This window comes from Carassius auratus, unplaced genomic scaffold (genome assembly GCF_003368295.1).
Source record: "Carassius auratus strain Wakin unplaced genomic scaffold, ASM336829v1 scaf_tig00007981, whole genome shotgun sequence".
Taxonomy (NCBI): Eukaryota; Metazoa; Chordata; class Actinopteri; order Cypriniformes; family Cyprinidae; genus Carassius; species Carassius auratus.
In genome coordinates, this window is record NW_020523897.1 from 26,568 (window position 1) to 50,142 (window position 23,575).

The 23,575-nt window shown below is 37.3% G+C and overlaps 2 long non-coding RNA genes across 2 annotated transcripts; both read left to right on the plus strand.

Annotated features, from left to right (window-relative positions):
- The first annotated feature begins 18,834 nt into the window (after positions 1–18,834).
- LOC113071742 (uncharacterized) lies at positions 18,835–19,817 on the plus strand. Its single transcript, XR_003280230.1, has 3 exons — positions 18,835–18,895; positions 19,568–19,672; positions 19,759–19,817. It is a non-coding gene; the product is annotated as an uncharacterized LOC113071742 (long non-coding RNA).
- A 173-nt stretch (positions 19,818–19,990) lies between these two features.
- Positions 19,991–21,018, plus strand: LOC113071743 (uncharacterized). The gene is made up of 3 exons (XR_003280231.1): positions 19,991–20,053; positions 20,156–20,368; positions 20,457–21,018. It is a non-coding gene; the product is annotated as an uncharacterized LOC113071743 (long non-coding RNA).
- Positions 21,019–23,575: the final 2,557 nt, after the last annotated feature.

The window sequence follows — 23,575 nt, forward strand, 5'->3', positions numbered from 1 at the left end:
TTGAGGCCACGACTTAACTTATCTTGAGGCCACGAGTTAGCTTATCTTGAGGCCACGAGTTAGTTATATATATATTTTTTTTTTGACAAAGTGTGACCAGAGGGGCTCCGTAATAAGCTGATTTCTCTACTGTGCGACAGAGAGTCACTGGTTATGACGCAATCATTAGCCTGTTTTTAACAAAAACTGCTTCTACTGAACCATAACATAAGATACAAGGTAATGGAGCCTTTTATACATTTTCGTTAGGGTGTAACGATTCACTCGTTTTCTCAATGCATCGATTACAAACCCTGTCGATTCATATGCATCGATCTTGAAACATGATTTTTGAATCGTGAATCACCGATCTTGGACAGTAATCGATTCAAAATGCTAATAATCGAATGAATCGCGATTTCTATAGTGACTCAATCCTTTCAAAATGTATACACATTAAATTACTTCACACACGAATTAATGGAGACCTTGAAGAGTGTTCGTGGATTGTGCCTCTTATCTGTCCTTCACGTGCTCCAATGTTTACCGCCTGAGACTGTCACTATGGCGCTCTGAAGAGATCTTTAATATGACGTTGTAACATGCGCTCGTCTCACTGAACGTCACGTCTGCATCTGTCGAACGTCACGTCTGCCAAACGTGACGTCTGCGTCTGCCGAACGTGACGTCTACGTCTGCAACTTTTACAGTTTGGCTGCCTGAACGTCACGTCTGCGTCTCGTCTGTGTTCTTCCGTTTTTTTTTTTTTTTTTCATCAATAGCGCACATTTATCTAGAGTAAAAAAAATTATTAGTATGGTGAAATGCATGAAGTGTGTTTCTTTTTTTCTTTTCTTTTTTTTTCTTATCCATATATTTTATTTTAGGCAAGCCTTGTTGATTTGTGAAGAAGGCTAAATTGATCAAACATATGCTCATTGTGCTTCCTGCTGCTAGCCTCTTGGTTGTTCCTTAGAAATAAAAAAAAAACGAATGTTCCAAACATATTTCTAAAATAATTTAATAAAGAAACGAAAATAGATATGACCACTTTGCCATTAAAAAACAAAACTGAAATATTGTAATTGCTGCAACATCAGCTGTGTATGGGAAAGAGAGAGAGCAAAAGACAGGGCATCAGTCAGACTCGGGAATAGAATTCTGATAAGCTGTGCAGGGCTCTATTCGTTCCCTTGTTTCCACTAAAAGTTCCCCTGGGGATTCGCGGGCCTCCAAACTGCCCGGACCCTTATACACCTTCATACCCATTATTTTCTCTTGCAAATATAACAAATGGTATAATGTTATTTTTTTTTACATCAGTTAAACAAGAACTCAATATTAACAGACTTCTGTTTAAGACACACCATATTGCCTATTTTTGCTCTATTTCACCAATAAATATAGCTCATTCCAAACAGAGGCACGGTGCTGTTTTGTGTCTCTGAGCCTCATTAAAGTGTTTCATTCCTGAATTAATCAACCGTTTAAATGATCAATAACTCACTTATTACAGTTTTTCTGAATGCTAAAGCGTTAATCGTGATTCTTGTAGCACAATTTCTAAAACTATTAATACGTATAGCAAAACTTAAAGCACAAACACTGCTTTGCACTCAGTTTGAAATTTTGTAACACACTTTGCAAAACTGTAGGCACAATTCACTGCACAACACTCTTTTTGCAGAACTTTAAACACAACTCACTGCTTACACTCAATTACCAACACACTCCTAGCAAAATTATACACATGGTATGTGTCATAATTATTTATAATGAGACCATCTTTCAAAATATACACAGTGTAAGCATTTCTGCACTAAGTCGTGTACTTGTGCGCCACAGAATAAGAATGAAGCAAATTTACAGAGTTCCTTTCGAGAGAAACACAGACCGTGTAAAGCAACTGTGATATGACTATGTGCAGGTAAGCTATAGTGTCATTGGTTCTGAATTTGGAAGTGCATACTCTAGTGCTGTGCATGGGCCTGATGTGTTGCATTCGTTTGGTCTTGTCCAGAGAGTGATGGAAATAGAAGCAGATGCCATGGGACATGAGCTACTTTTTGTAGATGAGGCCGGTTTTAACCTCAGTAAAACCAGGAGACGTGGCAGGATCATTACTGGACACCGTGCCATCATCAATGGCACTCACTCAAGCTCCCTCCATACTCTCCATTCTTAAATCCCTTCGATTAGTTCTTCTCTGCCTGGTGCTGGAAAGTGTACGACCGTCATCCTCATCAACAGGTAGCCCTTTTACAGGCAATGGAGGAGGCATGTGGAGATATTGACCAGGCATCATGTCAGGCCTGGATGCGGCATTCAAGGAGATATTTTCCCCGGTGTCTTGGACTGGAGGATATTGCATGCGATGTGGACCAAATTTTGTGGCCGGACCCAGAAAGACGAGATGATGTAGGCTGATCGTCTTTTTTTTTGGTGAAATTTTGTGTTCTGACTTTGTCTTGGTTTTGATGAGTGTGAATAAACACCAATACTTGAAGTTTGGATTCTTGTATATGTTTACATGACACTATGACAAAAGTATGACCTCAAATTGACATCTGTACACAGAGAAAGCAAAAGCCAGATGTGTTTTGTATTCGTACCATCAGTGTGTAGTTGGCACATTGTGTGCTTAGTAGATGATGGCTTGTGTTTACTGTTTGATACGAAAACACAATTTTTACGAAGTTGTGAAGAGTTAATCTAGCTGTGTTTGCTTTTGCAAGAGAAGTACAATGTTTTGATAATTGGGTGAAAGGTTTTCTTATTTGTGTTTAGAGTTTTGCAAAAATAGCCAATAGTTACAAAAAAAATTTGCTTAAGCAATCAGAAAAAAACTGTAATAGTGCAATTCTGCCACCTACTGGCGGTTTTCAATTCACATTTAAAGTACCTTTCCATTTTTCTTTTTCTTTATAATTGTAAATATCAGTAAGCTATTCAACGTTTTAGGATTAAAATATCAAAACATTATTTCTGCATTTGTAACTGCAGGTTAAATGATTCATGTCCTGCATTAAAAAGTGTGTAAATACATCTAAATGCCTCTTCAGATGCAGCGTGTTTCCTCTGCATTGCAAAGATAAATTTCGTTTATAATGATTTTTATTGGTTTGGTAACAAACCTGAATTTCATATAAGTCGTATAATTATTTTTTTATTTTTTTTTTATTTTTTTTTTGCAGACATTTTATTGATTGAATTTAAGAATTCGATTCTAAATATAATGCACTCTTCTAGGAAAAAATATAAAATGCCCATTAAGGGTGAAAATAACCTTTGTTGGAAAATATTAATTTCCATCACTGCTGTGAACTGACTACGCAGAATGTGAATCATATCAATTCACTGATCATCAAGCTTAAAATAAGCTTATCTTAGGTTTTCTCAACGATAATGATCAAGGACACGACAATTAAATAAAGAAATAAAGAAATAAATATCAGCCTATTCTCACCATCATTACTCCAGTCCTTCACTGTATTTTCAATGTCGAAAACAATTGTGCTGCTTAATATTTTTCTATATTTTTACAGGATTGATTCGTGTATCCTGGCAGATTATTATTCAAAATATAGATATCTTTATCATTTAACATTATTGCTGAATAAAAGCTTACATTTAAAAAAAAAAAAAAAAGGAAAAAAAAATATTGAATAATAAAATTATATTATAATCCTAATTTAGATTTTAAATGTAAAATATAAGAAGAGAGGTGCTTGAAAAATTGAACATTAATCAGGCATAATGTATTTACAGCCTTTATTATTTTACAGCAACAGTCTCAGATCTAGCAGCCGATTGCGATCGATGGGTTGGCCATCAAGACGATCAAGTGCTGTAGGCTACATTAAAAATGTAAAAAGATAAAAACAAAATAACCCTAAAAGGTATTTTCAAAAAGGATTTCATAAAAATAAACGAAATAATTCATCTACATTGAATTGGCCGGGAAAAAGACTCACTAAAAAAACCCAATCACAAAAAAAAAAAAAAAAAAAAAAAAAAAAGTCAGATGCAGATGTCACGTTATAATGCAGACGGGGATGTCACGTTATAATGCAGACGGGGATGTCACGTCCATTGAGAGCAGTGAATGAAGTGCAAGTAAATTGTGCATTGCCTCACACACAGCAATGAGCCGTGTGAGGACCGTGTTCTGATCCGTGTTAGGGAAAAAATAAATAAATAACTTCACTGCTACACGTGAATCACGCGTGAACGTCTGACTCGACACTTCACTGCCACACGTGATTTACGTTACGTCTGCGTGACGTTTACGCCTCGTCTGCGTCTTAAAATGAATGGATTTAATAGCAAAAATCAAGACGTCAGTGAGACGTTCAGTGAGACGAGTGCATGTTACAACGTCATATTAAAGATCTAATCGGAGCGCCATACTGTCACAGGATTGCGCTCGCGCTCCGTTCGTCTCTGACGCAGCTGACGTGTGATTTATAGGACTCGTGGCCAGTAATGCTAACGTGAAGTAGTTTTACTTTTCTGTAGTTTGTCAATGGCTCTCTGCATCTTACCGACGGAGTTACCGGAGCAGTCGACAGCTGTATTTATTGCATGGACGGAGCAGAAATGTAAGTGTCTAAATCATACGCACAGATCCATTGAATGATAAATGTTTTTTTTTTTTTTTTTACCGAATATACGAAGGAAACTTTTAAAATTAACCACAGCATTAACAACGACCTTGAAATAAGAGCGCAAGATTTATTTGATAATCAGATGCATGAAAGTAGCGTTTGTTTCATTAGCAAACAGACATCTGGCGCGTTTTCTCTCAGAATCATTCGCTGATGGAGAGGAAAAGTTAAATAGAGATGAAGATGTTTTCACACTGAAAGAGAAGCGATCTCGCTCTCATAGACGTGCCAGGCTATATCTGCAGCTAAACCGAATAAAAGCAGAATGAACTGATGAAACTAAAAAGATGCAGTGCTAACTGACATTTATTACAGTACAGAAACTATAAAGTATATTTTCTACCTTATTCTGTGCAGAAAATTTAAATAATTGATAATTAAATGTAGCCTAGTATATAAAACAATCATAAAATTGCCATTAGGAAAAAAAAATACTGATTACAAATGATTGATTATTGTCCAGCAGTGTATTTGATTTATTACAGCTAATTAAAAGTAATTAAAAAAGAAGATAATTCCTTGTAAAAAATAAAAATAAATAATAATAATAATAATAATAATTATTACTATTATTATTATTATTATATAGGCTACATACATAAAATGATTGTATTTGACATTTCTGTCACTTCTGAAATTATGGCTACGCCCCTGGTGTGACAAAATGTTAGCTTATACATAATACTCTTTAAGCTCTTTAAAAAAAAAAAAAACTTGGCTTACATACATTTTTACTTATGCCATGTCGCATCATTAAACTAGCATTTAACAATGGACAAAAGTTTTTTTTTTTCTAACCTATGGTTCTCTAACCATAAATGCTACTGTAATTTGCCCCCTGACTAAGCATTTAAAGAATTTAGTAAAAGCATTTAAATAATCCCGTGAATGCACTTAAAGGATTCAGAATCTAATCATTATACTCAAATCTAATCAAATTTAATTGTGAATCGAATGAAATTGAATCGTTCTAAATTAGCAAAAATCGTTCTTGAATCGAATCGAAAACCTATGAATCGTAATCGAATCGAATCACTGCTTTGCCAAAGATTCACAGCCCTAATTTTCAAGTTTCTATAGAAATAATTAATGGACAAATGGAGTCTTTAAATGCCTCAGATGTAAAGTTATTCGCTGTCAACGTGATGCCAAAATGAATGGGAGTCAATGGAATGCTAACAAGGGTGGTTGGCAACACTGGGGTGTGACTGAGGGGGAGATGGAAGGAAGTTGCTTTGAATCAGGAAGTGATCCGGAAACGGATGTTATGGATAGCGGTGGATTAGAAAGTTTGGCAAGTAATTGGAAATTAGTAGAAAATCGCAAAAGAAAGAAAACGTGGTATCAAACATCTGGATCAGAAAACGAAATAGATCGACAGCAGATTAGAAAACCGAAAGTATATTTCAAGGTAATGCTACATTTTTTGGCAAAAGCCAACAAATATGTTAAACCCAGTTAAAATAACGAAGGCATTGAAAAAAGCGATTGGAAAAATTGTAAGTGCAAAAATGACAAGAGATGGTAGACTACTGATATTTTGTAAAGACAAGAATCAACAGAAAGCAGCTGTGGGATTAAAAACATTACTAGGAATAAAAGTATCGTGTTCAGTGATGGAAGATAAGAAATGGGTAAAAAGAGTGATTTCAGGGGTTTCGACAGATATATCAGTTGAAACAATTAAGGAAAACTTGTCAGGGGCAAGTGTGATTGATGTGAGGAGACTGAAATATGTAAAAGATAAACAAAAGGTGGATAGCTTGTCAGTTATGATTCAGTTTGATGAGGAAAAGTAAAGTTGCCTGGTAAAGTGTTTATTGGGTATGTAAGTTGCAGAGTTCGACCATATGTACCACCACCAGTTAGATGCTTCAAGTGTCAAAGGTTTGGACATATTGCTGAAAGTTGTAAGGGAAAACAGTGCTGTGCAAGGTGTGGAGGTGATCATGAATACGGGAAATGTGGACATGGAGTTCTTCCAAAATGCTGCAACTGTGGAAATAATCATAGTGCAGGATATGGGGGTTGTAAGGTAAGGACAGATTCTGAGAAAGTCCAATATCTAAGAATATTTGAAGGAATTTCATATGCAGATGCATTAAAGCGAGTCCAGAAAAGCACAAAGACGTCTAACGTTACTGAAAACACAATCCCGGTGGAAGATCCCTCGGTAGGGGTAGTACCACATGAAAACAGTAAAATAAATGAAAATACCTTGTTGGTTGATAAGATGTCTTTTATTGCATTTATAGCAGATGTGGTTAATTGCTCAGCGCAAACAGAAAGCTGTACAGAAAAAAAATCAGAATAATTCTAAGGGCAGCTGAAAAATACTTAAACGTAGAAGAAGTAACAGTGAATCAAATAAATGAGAAATTAAAGGTAAAGGTAACAAATTCTCAGACAACATGTGGTGGATCTTAATGGTGTTAGCTATTCTTCAATGGAATGCCAGAAGTTTTATATCAAATGGTGTAGAATTTAAGAAATTTGTGGAAGATATTACTGATAAACCTCAAGTAATTTGTATTCAAGAGTCATGGCTTAAGCCACATTTAAAATTTGAGTTAAACGGGTTGTGGCGAGTGGGGCGGGGCCGAGAGGCGTGGGAACGAGGAGTGAGGCCAGGTGTAGTGATTGGAGATGAGCTACACCTGAGCCCCACCGCTAGTATCGAGTCCCACGTAGGAGATGGAAGGATATAAAACTGGAGTGACGACCGTGAAGGACGAGAGAGGACCAGGCCTGGGATATTATTTTATGTTTTGGCTTTTATTTGTGCGCGTCAGTCGCCGTGAGGGGCTGACGCGCTGTTTTGTATTTACTTTGAATATTAAAGTGGTTTTTGATTGTGCGCCGGTTCCCGCCTCCTTCTTCCCGATGAATATGGAGATTTGTGAATCATTACAGTGGTGCCGAAGCCCGGGAGAAGGAGGGACGCGCTGCTGAAGATCCCTCGCCGCTGTGGTGAATCCGCGGTGCCCTCGAGCAGGCGAGGTATGTGCCGCCAGGGACGCTCGAGGCGGTGGGCTGGAGCGAGTTGCCGGGACGGGCGAGCTCGCTGCCGACCGCCCACGACAAGGAGGGGCGGCTGCCGTCCGTGAGGGAGCGGAGGAGTCGGCGCCGTTCGCCAGGGGGCCGGAGCCTGCTGCCTCCGCGAAGGAATCCGGAGGGGCAGGGAACGGGGGACTCCTGCCGGCTGCCCAAAACCGGAGGAGCCGTCGCCGTCCATCGGGCGGCGGAGGAGTGTCGCGCCGTCCGCCGAGGGCCGTCCAGTGCCACCGCCAGGCACCGCGGAGGAGATCACCCAGCTGGTGGAGGGCCGAGCAGCAGTGCGTCTGGGAACCGGATTTTTTTTTTTTTTCCTCTCTCCCCTCTCTCGTCCTTGTCGCTCCTCCTTCCATCTCCTTTTCTCTCGCCTCGTCTGTCCTACCCCCAGGTTCCTGCAGGTCCCCGTGAGCGGTCTCCCCCGGAGGGAAGGGGGGGGGGGAGTAGAGCGCAGTCTCGGGAGTACCCCCGGCCTGCGAGGGGCGATGGGGGTATGTGGCGAGTGGGGCGGGGCCGAGAGGCGTGGGAACGAGGAGTGAGGCCAGGTGTAGTGATTGGAGATGAGCTACACCTGAGCCCCACCGCTAGTATCGAGTCCCACGTAGGAGATGGAAGGATATAAAACTGGAGTGACGACCGTGAAGGACGAGAGAGGACCAGGCCTGGGATATTATTTTATGTTTTGGCTTTTATTTGTGCGCGTCAGTCGCCGTGAGGGGCTGACGCGCTGTTTTGTATTTACTTTGAATATTAAAGTGGTTTTTGATTGTGCGCCGGTTCCCGCCTCCTTCTTCCCGATGAATATGGAGATTTGTTTATTACACGGGTACTCCACAGTAAGAAGGTATAGGGAAATTGGTACTGGTGGTGGAGTGATAACGTTTATAAAATCTGATGTAACTTATAAGAAAGTTGATGTGGAGGAAGAATGCGAGTCAGTAGTAGTAGATGTTTGGGCAGGAAAACAAAAAATTGAATAATACATTTTTACAATACATGTAAAAGATTAAATAATGAAGCTTTGACTAAAATAGTGGGACGACATAAGTCTAATCAGGTGTGGTGTGGAGCTTTTAACGCACACAATACATTATGGGGTAGTATACAAACCGATAATAACGGAAGGGAAGTGGAGGAATTTTTGGAAACAAATAATTATAAATGATGGAAGTGCTACTAGGTTGGATGTATCCAAAATGAAATATTCAGTTTTAGATTTAACAATTATGTCAGAAAATCTAGCTAAAATAAGTATGTGGAACATAATACATCAAAATATGATGGGTAGTGATCATTTTCCAATTAATTGTAAAATTGGTTTAGAAATATCTAAAAAGGATATTGGAATGATTTCTATGGACATTTAAATCAGCTGATTGGGACATATTTCAAGAAAAAAGTGAAAAGAATTTAATTAACTTAAGTTGTTTAATAGAAGATGTAGAGCAATATAACAATAAAATCTGTGAAAGTCTTTGTAAAGTTGCAGAGGAAGTAATAGGACAAAGTATAGGTAGATTAAAGAAGAAAAATGTACCTTGGTGGACTGTTGAGTGTAGTGAGGTAATTAAAAAAAAGTAAGGAAATCATATTCATTTGATGTTTTTATATTGTATAAAAGAGCACAGGCTATAGTAAGGAAAGTTATACGTGCAGCTAAAAGAAAGTACTGGAAAGAAGACTGTGACAAAATAGGTAAAAATATAAACATTAGCGAGATATGGGGAATGATAAGGAAAATGGGGGGAATACAGAAATCTAATAGAATTCCAGTTTTGATAAGTGAAAATAATCAAATCATTAGTAATACAGAAAAGGCTGAGGTGTTGGCAGAAGCATTTGTAAAGGTGCTTAGCAATAGCAATATTCCAGATAATATGAGGGAATTAAGAGAAAAAATGGTAAGAGATAATAAAAAAATGTTAGATAAAAAATAATTAACAGATGGATGCTGTTTTTACGTTATATGAGCTCAAGCAGACCTTGGAAGGAGTTAATCAAATGTCACCGGGAAAAAGATGAAGTATGTTATGAAATGATTAAACATCTTTCAGATGATGGATTAAATGTTATTTTAAGACTTTATAATGAAATATGGAGGCAAGGGAGACTTCCTAGCTCATGGAAATTAGGTATAGTGGTGCCAATAGCAAAACCTGGGAAAGATAATACGGTTCCAGCTAATTATAGACCAATAGCGTTAACATCTAACCTGTGTAAAATACAACACAGTCTCACCCCTATTCGTCACATACTGCCGTTTGGTCATTTCCCCCTCACGTCCATAAGCAACGTTGAGGGTACCCCCTATTCGTCACTTGACAACGTAGAGGAGGGTCGTCCGATATTTGAATGCAAATCCCTCATCTTTGGATTTTGACGAACTTGGCTTATCCATCTAGCGGTTTTTCTGCGCTGGAAAGTATGGTTTCAGGCGATTAATTTTAATGCTGCTAATATTATGTTAATGTATTTTGCAGTAGCATGCTGCGCAAATACTGTTACAATCATTAATTGGTGAAGTGACCATATATTTTATTGGAGCAGAAACCCTGTTCTAAATCGGAATCACGCCTTTTTTCTTTTTTAATATAATTTTTGGCTACATTAAAATGGCATAATTGCAGGACTGCATATTTGCTGTAGGCTTAAACATGCCTTAATTTAAGTGGGATATTTTTAATTGTCGAGGGTATATTTGCAATGGCTTATAGTGAGCCTGCTTTGTTGGGGTTTTTTTTTTGCGACAAAAAAAAAAAAAAAAAAAAAAAAACACCTCACCAACAAAAAAATACCAATAGCATACTTTTATAGACCTTTCATCTCAATACTAATTATGAAGTTGTGATAAATAGCCTGCTGCGGAAATGTTTATATTACTTAATATGGACATATCCTTTGGCAAAGAGATGGATGCATTCTGGGGCGTGATGTGGTAAGAGGAAGAAATTTAAGGTATTTAGAGAAGAAAATGCAGAAAGCAATATATACTGTTGAAAGCTGGACTAACCAGAGGGGATTTCGTCTTTCAGTAGCAAAAACTCAAGTAATTTGTTTCTCAAAAATGAAGAAAGTTAAATTAAAGTTATATGAGCAAACTTTAGAGCAAGTGTCTATTATTAGATATTTGGGAGTATGGATGGACTCAAAGCTAATATTTGGAGCACATATTCAAAAGGTAATCGATAAATGTAATAAAGGAGTTAATGTGTTTGAGATGTTTGGCAGGACTGGACTGGGGTCCAGTCACTCACTAAAGAAAGTATATTGTGCATTAATTAGATCATCGATTGATTATGGACGAATAATTTATGGATCAGCATCAAATACTTTGCTAAAAAAATTGATACAATTCAAAGTCAAGCACTAAGGGTTTGCTGTGGAGCTGTTAGAACATCTCCTGTAACATCACTGCAGGTAGAAATGGGAGAGATGCCCTTGGATCTACGTGAGCTACAGTTAAAACTGGTCTACTGGTCAAATATTAAAGGTCATTTTTTAAACCATCCAGCAAAATATGTTTTGGGAAACTGCTGGGAATATGAACAACCACAGGTTAAAAGCTTTGGATGGATAATAGAAAAGCAAACTCAGCAAATAGGTATTAATAATGTTAATAATTATTAAATATTAGTCCTACAGTGGCATTGCCAGTATCTCTACCTTGGTTTTTCTCAATGCCTTCTGTGGATCTCCAGATATTTAAAAATATAAAGGATAAACAAAATCAAGTTCCTAAAGCGATAGTAGTACAGCAGCGTCTTGAGAGTGAAAATTTCAGTTTTTTACAAATATACACAGATGGTTCCAAAGACCCAGTAACTGGAAGAACAGCTGCAGCTATGTATATCCCTCTTTCTAAGTATAAAGCTGCAAAAAGAATCACTAATAATATATCTGTATATACTGCAGAGATGATGGCTATTTTGATAGCATTACAATGGGTTGAAGAAGTTAAACCATCTGCAGTAGTAATTTGCTCGGATTCATTTTCAGTTCTTACTTAATAAGTGGGAAATCAGATTCAAGACAAGATTTATTAATAGAAGTTTTACAAAATCTATATAGGTTGTGTCAATTAAGACTTTCAGCAGTATTTTTATGGGTGCCAGCTCATGTTGGTGTGGAGTGTAACAAGGAAGTGGACAAGATAGCCAAACAGTCCCTTAAACACAATGCTATTGATTTAGAAATACCTTTGGGTAAATTTGAAATGAAAAGTTTAATTAAAACCGCTATTAAAAATATGTGGCAGGAGAGGTGGGATAAAGGAAATAAAGGTCAACATCTGTATAAAATACAAAAACAAGTTGGTTTAGTTAGAATTAGTTATGGCAACAGAAAGAAAGAGACAGTCATTTCTCGTCTAAGAATTGGTCATTCTGCCCTCAACAAATCACTATGACACAAATGATAGGAAAACATTGTTCTGGTCAGTGCAATAAATGTGGATTTCCAGAAACTGTAGAGCATGTAATAATCAACTGTATGGCATATGAAAGGGGAATAATTAAATTAAAAAAACTATTTAATTTCTGTTGGCATAAATTCTTTAACTTTGCCGAATATACTTAATAGTTCTTTCAACGGATATAAAGCTCTTGTTTTGTTTTTGAAAGCAACTAATTTATAATAAGATAATATAGAAAGGTAGGGTAGTTTTTTTTTTATTTTATTCCCAGTTTACGTCTGATATCAATGCCTCACACTCCATCCCAGTAGGTGGCGGAATATGCACCAAAGCTGGTTTGCTAACCACCATTAAACGTTAGAGGGGGGGAAATGCTCGTTTTCACTCAATATCCTGTTAATCTTGAGTACCTATAGAGTAGTACTGCATCCTTCATAAATCCAAAAAGTATTTAGTTTTATTATATTCATAAGAGAAAGATAGTCTGTACCGATTTTTCCCGGAAAAACACGACCGGCTGGAGGCGTGACGTGTGGGCGGAGCTAAAGAATCACGAGCGCCAGTAGGCTTTTGTGTTGAGAGCGTTTGGAAGCTGTGACAGCTGTCAAGGATGAAACTGAACGAGAGCAGCAGCAGCAACGTCTCGCTCCGAGCGGGGCTCGAACCCGTATCTCCGATGGGAGGTGGACGCACTAACAAGGAGGCAGAGATATTTGAAGCAGTTTTACTCACCGCCTGTGGTTCCAACACACAATCGTGACCCTTTTTCATTGGGATTGCGTCATCCTTAAGAAATAAACGATACGCAAATCCGTCGTCAAACTGGGCTTTGTTTGTAAAAAAAGCATTTTAGAAATGCAGGGAACAAACACTTTTGTTTGACGCTCTCGCTCTGATCAGTGATTGTCTGTGCTCAGCCTCTCATTGCTCTAATATACGGGAGCGCGCGCTCTTCCGGCAGACTTGCCCTCAGGACCCATATAAGGAAATTCCGCTTCATCTAACGTCAAACAGAGCCATACTCGAAAAAAACTTTCTGAAACTTGTGACAAACCGGAAGGAGTATTTTTGGAACAGTAATACTCCTTCAAACGTACAACTTAATTTTTGAAACTTTGTCCATGTTTAGCATGGGAATCCAACTCTTTAATAGTGTAAAAAACTCAGTATGAAATAGCATTTCACCCCCCCTTTAAAGAAGAAGAAGAAGAAGGAACGCTACAGCAGGTGGGGGACCGCTAGCCAATGGCGGCGCCCAGGGGTGCTTCAAAAAAAGATGAAACCCTGCCCCCCTGCTCAACTCAAACCAGGGGTGCGTTTCCCGTTCAACGACATAGCTCGCAGATTGACCACCATAGTACGATGGATCTTTATGAAAACGAACAACCTAGTCACGACTGTTTCCGAAACCACGGTACCTGTGTCGCAGATCCATAGTTCAAACTACGTTGGTTTGAGCCGTCGTTCTTCTTCTTCTTCGACCTAATGGCTGACTGGAGACATGAGAACATACCGCCACCTACAGTAATTTGGTTTTATTTTATCTTTTCTTCGACTCGAATTACACTTTTGAAATGACGTTACGTAGGAGTCGAGTAATATAGACTTAGGTCTCTGCAGAGCAAAAGTGGGCGTTTATCACCATTTGGGTGTTTTCAAACTGCTGGGTGTTTTTGAATCATGCAATCTAAATGATCCCCCTTACCCAACCACACCCCTAAACCTAACGTCACTATTACATCAACCAATCAGGTATCATGGTGTAAAAACACCTTAATCGGGTAAATCCCATTACTTTCCTGCAGAGACCTATACTTGGAGAAATAACGAATCATTCGTTTGTTCTGCAATACATTATACACACACAGATTAAAAATGTGCTCTTTTCTGATCCCAATGTCAATAATTTCACAATTTCAGATAAATACTATTTATTGTGTAATATTGATAGGCTACTTAACCACAATTGAAAAATATGGGTTTTGAAAAACTGTGATGTAATGTTGTGGATTGCTTTTTTTGCTCAATCTTTCCTATTCATGTATTCTTGCCATTCTGACGTGTTAATGAAAATGACACGAAAACCCCAATTTTCAATGCTTGAAATTGCAGTTATTTTCGAGAAGGTGGTGGAAAATAGTAGTCCAGCTATTTTCAAAGCTGAAAAATAGCATTACAAATGCTGACAAAAATAAAATCTGGGCAGAAATCACTCAAAAAATAAATGATGCTGGATATGGATGTGGACAAAGCCCAGACAAATTCAGGAATAAGTGGAAGGACTTTGCAAGTGTGACAAAACAGAGGGCCGTGGCACGTAAGAGGGAAGCAAACAAGACTGATGGGGTATCAATTCAGTTCCTCCTGTCCCTACAGAGGAAGAGCCAATTTTGGCCATCTTGGGGCCTGTTGCAGTGGAAGGATCCTTGGAGATATGGATACATGTGCATCAACCAGGCTTTTGCCTTCAAAGTTCAGGGCTCCAACATCAGGCCCTCTCCAGTCTGGCCCTGCAACATCAGGATTCATGTCTTCAGAGGGCAATAAGAAGAAAAAATGCTTTAAATTCAGTTGTTAGCTACACTGCATTATTATGCTGTTGGAAATTTATGGAGGTGGTGGGTGATGGCCTAATGGGTGTGTGATGGAAGCATACATGAATCTTTTGTGTGGGCCACTTCTGCAGTTTGCAGGTGGCTGAAGAGGGTGGGTGGTTTTGGTGATAGCTGGCTGCTGGAGACATGTCCTCTTCGCCCATACGTCCTGTCACCTGTGTAGCATCCAGCCACCACTGCAGTTTAAACCATTTGTTTAAGCTGACATAATTTCTGTTAAATATTTGGTTTATTTACCGATGTGTAATAAATGAACACTTAAAATCATTTTAATTTTTTTTTTGTGTTTGTGTACAGTGTATACCGTCTCTCTCTCTCTCTCTCTCTCTCTATATGTATTCACACACTAACAAATTTGTAGAGAGTATTCTATATTCTTATTCAGTAAAAACAACAAAATCACTCACTTATTTATTTTTTGTTACTTTATTTAGGTACATTCTTTTAAAACTAAAAAATTATTTACTATAAAAACACTGTAATTTGAGTGTTAACATTTTATATAAGTGAAAACCTCTAACACACTGTTTTATACCAATATTGTTATATGAGACATATGTATTTTGGAATGTTTTTAAATTAAAATTAAAGAAAGATAACTCACTTAACAAACTCACCGTTTCTTCTCACAAACGAAACAATGGCTGCGTTCTAATCGGCAAGATTAATGCTTTCAGAGGGCACTTCGAAGGGAGAATAATCGCGAGGGCCACGCTGCTATTTAGTTTCAAACTGAATTTGTAATAATAATAAAAAGGCGATTTATGTGATAAAATTAATTAAACCACAACTTTAAGTCTTTTAAATCACTCAAAGTGGATGGTGAAATCTTCTAAAGGAATAGGGCACAGGGTCGATAACTCTGAATAGAACACAACCCAGGTGTGGCGCAATCAATGACGTCGACACAGCAAACTAACGACGACCTATGCCTCTAACCACAGGTGGAGAGCTGTCGTTCCAACGACACAAGTTTGCGATGCAGTTTGCGAATGTTCATTTGAACTATGGTTTCGGGAAACACCGAATCGTTGAACTACGTTGGTAACGACAGAACTTGCGACAGTAGTTGGCTAACGATGCTTTTCAACCAATGGCACCCCAGATGCTTGATGTGTGTGTGTAAAAGTGTTTTTATCCAGCATTTAAAACCATTTATAATGTTGCAAAAACAAAACAAAAACAAACACAAAGAGGGGAAAAATATAATTCAGCATTCAGTTTCTTGAGATACATTTTGTTTTACATATGTTAACATCTCATTTCACATGAATAAATATCATGTACACGGATCTGTTTCTCCACATCGGTTATGAAAAATGTCTTGTTCTTTTCGAGCGGTTTTTGTTCAGGGCTTTATCACCGTGCCACCCCACCCAGTCACAGTGACAAACACTTGTACAAAAACCAGCGCCCGCGTATCGTTTGTATTTTTTTTTTAAGAATTCTGCAATATATGCAATTGCATTCACGTTTAAAGAGAGGGGTTTGTAATTTTTAAATATTTCCATGAATTAACAAACATTTCAGTTTATTTAATCAATCTCGGTCAACTGGCAAACACTGCAGTCGTTGGACCATCACTAATCATACTATAGTAGCCTAGAACAAAATCTAACAGCTCATGAAAACTCGGTAAAAATGATTAAATAATCCATATCAAGGACCATAAAAACAATCAAACAAAGAAAGCAGTCTGTGAATAACATATAATTGCTTTCTCTCTCTTTAAAGTCAGTTGTCTCAAGACGCTGTCTCGCCCTCTAGCGTTAATAGTTGATAACTTCTGTGTTTTCTTAACCACAGTGTAATGTGGTTTTATTGACTTGTCTCACAGACAACAGATGATTAAAATCAGAAGGATAAAATCTATTTTCCAGTGGAGTTCATCTCCAACCCTGAACAAAGTCAAATGAACCTACTAATTAGCATCTGAAGGAGCAATTGATAATTACAGACAGTGTATATGATCGGGGTTGGAACTGAACTTTGAGGTAGATCTCCAGGAACAGGGCTGGCCACCCCTGTTGAACATATAATTTGTCATAATTTATTACACACAAACCTGTAGGCCACATAGATAGACTCTAATCTGGCTTTATATGTAACATTTTTATAAGAGGTAAAACTAAGCATGAAAAGACAATGTTTTGTCAAAATTATTCAAAAATAAGTCAATATTAACTTATTTACTGACCCTTATGGAACAAAAAAGCAAGGGTATATACTGCAAAATACTAGTGCTTATTTTTCAATATACAGAAATATATGCACTGGCAATACATGGCTATAAATTGATAGATGCACGTATATTTACATAGAAATGAAGACCAAAATAAATCTAATACTCATAATGTTTGATTCTTTCTGAGAAAAATAACTGGACTGTAATTCAGTTGTTAAAATTCCTCTTTTCAGATAAAAGTACATTTTGCCTTTCTTTCATTTGGAAATCAAGGTCTGGAGTCTGGAGGAAGACTGGAAAGGCACAGAATCCAAGTTGCCTGAAGTCCAGCTAGAAGTTTCTGAAGTCAGAGATGATTTTGGGAGCTGTGACGTCCGCTGGTTTTGGTCCATTGTGTTTTATCAAGTCCAAAGTCAATGCAGCCATCTACCAGGAGGTTTTGAAGCATTTTATGCTTACATATTCTGACAAGCTTTTATTTTGCAGCAATGACTTTAGCACCTGCCCGCAGAGCCAAAACCACTTCGAAGTGGAATGATGACCATGCTATTACTGTGCTTGATTGGCCAGCCCAACATGCCTGACCTGAAACCTGTATGGAATCCATGGGGTATTTTTAAGAGAAAGAAGAGAAACAGTCGATCAACAACCCGTTCTCATCAGTCTGCGTATAAATAACACGACTTTACACTTTCTATTTGCGTGTAATGCATACGCCAAATGCCATTTTTGCGTGCATATGATACGCCAATCCTTCCCATTAATTTCGGTGGAGAGCAGATGCGTCCAAATAACACGCATCATCTTCAGCGGCAGTGACGTCACTAGCGTGGCTCGTTCAGTTCACCTGATGCGCGTACACCTTCAAACAGGTAAGCAAGGGTAAATATATTTTTTTATTCTTCTTTTGTAATGATATCACGTGGTTAAGCGTATTGTTTTAATTATTTCAGTATTTCTGCATCACGTTAGACAGGGCCGTGTTTTTAAAGGGCAGTTTATGCTCAAATTATGGGTCAGTGGGCTGCTCAGCTAGCCTACCATTGTCATTAGCCTAAGCTAACCTGTACTGTTTATAGTCCTGTTGCAGTTTTAAATACATTTATGATGTGACATATGGGTCTTCAGCTTTTAGACATGACTAATACAAGCACAACAAAGCACCCAACCCAATATCGCGTGATAATCGTGATCGTGTAAAAAGTCCACACATTTAGCATATTTTTACAATACTAGCCTAACTTTTGCTTGACCACGTCATGTGTAGCCAATACACACACAGTAACTACAGCATATTTACCATGCTTCTCCTACTGTAACCGTAGTTTTACTCTGGACTTTGTAACGCACATAACCACGACATTTACTATGGGTTTACCATAGTAACCATAGTTTTACTCTGGTATTTGTAGTTACTAACACACAATAACCACAACACTTACCAGGATTTTACCACAGTAACTGTTTTTACTCTACACTATTTGTAAAGCACAGTAACCACTAAGTTTGCCATGTCTTTAATATCTTTTTGTGATGTAATTGTAATTCAGTGTTTTTTCTGTCTTGCAGTTACGTCGGATTACATACTCCACAACAACCTGTAATCCAGCAGATCTTTAAAGAAGCCATCTCTTGTCAAATCTCTCTCTCTCTCTCTCTCTCTCTCTCTCTCGCTCTGCTAGAATTAACAGGGAACTTCAGATCCACGCTCCCAATGCTGATATTGAAGAAGCTGTCAAGGGGGCTGAACAAGTCCTTCAAAGGTTCAACCCCTCACAGGTAATGTGAAGACTCTTAGTTATAACTGATTTGCTTTAATGAACGCATTCTTATATTATGTGTTAATCAAATATTTTGGTCACAGATCATTTTAACACACTGTCTCAACATGTTTATATTTCAGGAAGGCCTGTCATGAGATTTGAATTTGACCATCTTGTGCATTTATGAAGAAGACCAAAAGCTGCAAAGGCAAACACTTCCAATGGTACGTCAGATACATTTTTCTCAGCATTTGATGTTTCTTAAATTTTGGTTCACTTAGCCCATCAGGAAGAACACTCAACAAAGAGCATGTTGTAGTAGTAATAATTCATCCATCCAATAATCATATTATATTGCACAAGCGTACTTGTACAAAATTCTACAACTTTTACTCCTACTGCTGTTATTGGCCATTACCACAGCTCCCATCAGATTGTGCCCATTGTAAGAGTGTTTATATCATGAAGTTTAAATGAAGTCCATTGTATTCTTTATTAATCTTTACAAATTGGTGCCGCCTCTTCCTGTTTCAACAGTACATGATATCTGTCCACACCTCATAGTCTGCCTTTCTTTCTATGGTGATGTTACTGAACACATCTGTCTTAGAAGCAAGAGAATGGAAATCCTAGTTTAACTTTTTAAGTGCTACAAATCAGATCTTCAATGAATTTGGGCAATCAGATCACTTAAAGTTGTTCACACAAAGACCAATAACTATAATGAAAAGTATTTTAGCATCCACACCAACAGACAATACTGTTCTCTTAAATCTCTTAAATGTTCCCCTCATTCTGTTAAATTTATACACAAAATTCTGCATTTCTCTGCCTTTTTCACTTCATCTTCATGCTGTACTCCCTCACTCACACATTCTTTTATGCTCTGTTGTAAGGCAGAAACTGAGAGTTTGCATGATGGCATTTTCTCAGACGCTGAATCTGATGTGTACAGATGAACTCAGGAGCCTACTAGAGTTGCCAAGGAACTTGTGCTTGAAGTATATAATTATATCTGCTTTATTTATATTTTTAAACAACAATAATGATTAAACATGGGGACAATAAATATTTTCTTGTTTTACAGCTGAAGACCAGAAACGCAAAGAAAATCAGTCAAGCCAGTCCTAAAGAAATGAGGAATGAACATGGACTTCTTGTGCCCCAAAAGAAAAGACAGAAAGGTGAAAAGTTTCACATTTCCATTTGTATGTCTGAATTCAATGCAGTTATGTGTGGTACAACATTGATGTTGATCTCTCAAAAGACTTTTCAAGTCCGCAGTTATAGTTTTTCACATATACATCTTTTTTATAGCTCCTAAAATGAGCAAATAAGCTGTGCATCATCTCTGTGATTTGGGAAGGAAATGACTGAATATGGTGAGTACTGACACCTGCAACTGTATTCACCAACACTATTACTCTAGAATGGTTATTGCTGTTATTGCTGACTTATTGTTTTGTCTGTTTGTTTGAATTAAGATGAAGCCAATTGATGAAGATATCAATTGAATGGCCACCGAGTGCATCACTGCTACCTGAACCCATCAGTTATCTTCTGTGAAGACTGCATTCACAAACCGCTCTACTGCGACAGCTCAGATGTTACGGCCTGTAAAAGTAAACATCACAGCTAAACAACGAGAGCTAGTTGTGGTGGGATTCTTTTGGCCAATATCCCCAACAAGAATCAATGTTAAGTCCAGTGCAACACTTATAAATAAAAATACTATATATTGTTTATTGATTTACCATAACCTAAATACATGTTTTGGCCCTCCAGGACATCTAGACCAGGTGGAGTGTGAGGAGGACCGTCAGAGACTCCAGCCAGCCGAGCCATGGATTGCTCTCACTGTTACCATCAGGCAGACGTTATCACAGAACCTACACCAGCAGACAGTGTGACAAGTTCCTTTCACAGGCAATCAGACTGAACCAAACTCATACCAGTAAAACCATACACACCCCACCAACCTCATATGCCCTGCACTCTTATCAGTTATGCTGACTGGACTCAATATTATTATGCACCCTGACATTCTGTTTGCACTAATTCATACCGTGCTTTACTGCAGAGATGTATGTGTACTGTGATTATTATTGTTTTCAATTCATGCTCTTTGTATAGCATAATTTTTAACATATATTGTTCTCTACCTGAATTGAGTCCCTTATATATGTGTGTTGCATATATATATATTCAGAATTTGTATTTCATATATATTCATGAATTAATTCATTTGTCATCCATACTGTCACGCTGCAGTCTGCACCCAAGACTTTCATCACCTGTATACTTGTGTTCATTGTATTGTGACAATAAAGATATTTGATTTAAATTAGTTACATGTCTTTTGTTCATCAGTTGTGCTGTAGGGTGCTGCATAACAACTGCAAAAAAAAATGTATGACATGGAAGATTATGATATGTCCAGGACATGGACAAGCAAGAAGAGGAAGAAAAGCAGGAGAGCTCTAAAAACTTGATGTGATTCTTTGGGGCTCAAGACATTTCACCATGCATGCATTTGCATAGTTTCATCTGATTAGAAAAACATGGTTTTAACATAACCCATTTTTAATATTGTTAAAAATTGTATATCATTTGTCTTAATACACTACTTTAGTTGTCTTTATGTTGTATCCTCCAGTAAAGTACTGCACATGGTGTTGGATAATAAAGTAGGGTGAATATTCTATATTAAGAATGGTGTTTGGTAAATACACCATTTAATTTTGTAAACAATAGATAAATGTGTTTTAATTAAGAAATGAACATTTGGTTACATTAATGACATTCAGTTAGATGAAGGGCAGGCTGAAAGCTGCATTAGAAGATACTGCATGGACTATAATGCTGCAGGAATTTCATGTACAACTGAAGGTGATGGACAAGGGAAAGATCAACATGAATCCAGTACTGTATAATAAGCAAGATGAGCATGCACATTACTGATGTTTAGTACCCGAGGAGGACAAATATGAGGAGTATTTTACACAGAGACACAAATTAGCTCTTAATATTATGATTCTTTGCATTGCATGAATTGTATGGCTTTGCACTATAAACTACACACTCTCTGTACCTTGTCTTACTGAATGACACATTGACACTGTGAAAGTACAATGAAGTGTCACAGTATGTATTGGTTGTTTAAATTGGTGTCTTTGTTTACTTTCAATACTGTATCCTTGCACCTGATATAATTCAATATTTGGAGCCTATTCCAAATAGGCACTGATGTATATTTTTATGGTTCTATTCTTATTCTAAGATAAACATGACTTACAACTTACATATTGACAATTTGTTGAAAAGAAAAACTTAAAAATTATGACTCAGCACAGTCTGTTGTCCATGATGAGAAAAGGTATTTGTATGTTTAACTGCCCTTCCATCTTCAAGGGCCCAGTAGAGTCCCCTAGAAGAGCAAAAAAATGTAAATTTCAAATGGCTGTAAATCAAAGTCTGATTATAGTGTCAAAGAAAAAATTGGCAGGACAACTACTTATGCTATGCTAATTAATAATGTTGGACAGAGTTTTCAAACATATATGGAAAGGTGGTATAAAGGTGTTTAAAAAAGTGCACTTAGTAAAATATCGAATTTCAGCCTGCCTCTTAAATATGTCATTAATGTTTACACAATGAACATGTTTAGATGACCCTTTGTTAAAAAAGATTGCATTTTCCCATTTTTTAATTATTAAACATTTTAAACTACATTACCCATAAGCCTCTGCCATTCTATCGTTTGAACGCGAGTAATATTAGCGCTGGTATTTGGAGTTTATTGGAGTTGTGCTTAGGGTTAGGGTTACGATTTCGGTAAAGAGGTAATTTCTCACGACATAGCAACACTGCATTGTTAACTGAAGGTGTTACTGACGTAATCATTACACTCAAACGGACTTTGCAACATTAAGCGGTTTATAATTTGGGTTAAAAGATAGTCCAATCACAGCGAGTTTCTGCGAGAGCCAAGGGAACGTCAAAGCCAATGGCAACCCAGTTGAGCAGAGGCGTCACACTAACTTGTACATATATGGTCATTTATGCCGGGAGCTTCCGGGTTCCTGTAGTGAATGGACAGAAGCTGCAGTTACCCTGATGCAGCAAGAAATACGTTGATTAAAGGTGTTTTTTTGTTTTGTGTTTTAACGAAGGTATAATGATTCCCATTGTATTGAATAGGCTACATTGTTTACACTAATATTAGTGTACAGTACTTAAACTCAAAAGTTTGCATATACTGTGTGAAAAATAAATGTCAAAATGTTTCATTTGCTTAAAAAAAAACACCTCTGAAGATTATTTAAACACAATATTTTTCTACTACTCAATTTTCCTTCTGTAATATTTACAATGTATTTATAGTGTATTAAAGGTAAACAATTTATCACATCTACGTTTCATGGAAATGGACCCTAAAAACTTGCCATTCTTAGATCCACCAGTTGAACTATAGGAATAGAAAACAAACAAATAAACATCATGACATCAATCACTCATTGTCTAGTCATTTTACAGTGTTTATTGATATGTCAAACTTTTCGCAGATAAACATAGTGCCCAGAACAGTCTCTCTCCAGTTTATTCCACTATGAAAAAAAAGAAAAGTTGATAAAAAAAAAAATGCATAGAGGTAACTAAGTGAAAACAAACAAACAAAATTGCAACAGAAACTCCCTTCAAAAAACATAAGTTTAATATTCAAAAATAAAAAGGGAATTTGTTTACAGAAATCCTGACAAAAGATGCCAAAGAATAATCAAGGCTACAGTTGAAAATATATTGTTTTCTTCCCTTTATCAACCAAATAGGCAAAAATGATTAAGAACAATGCTATTTTACAATTATAACCTTTAAAAACATATATCCTGTAATCATTGTTTGCT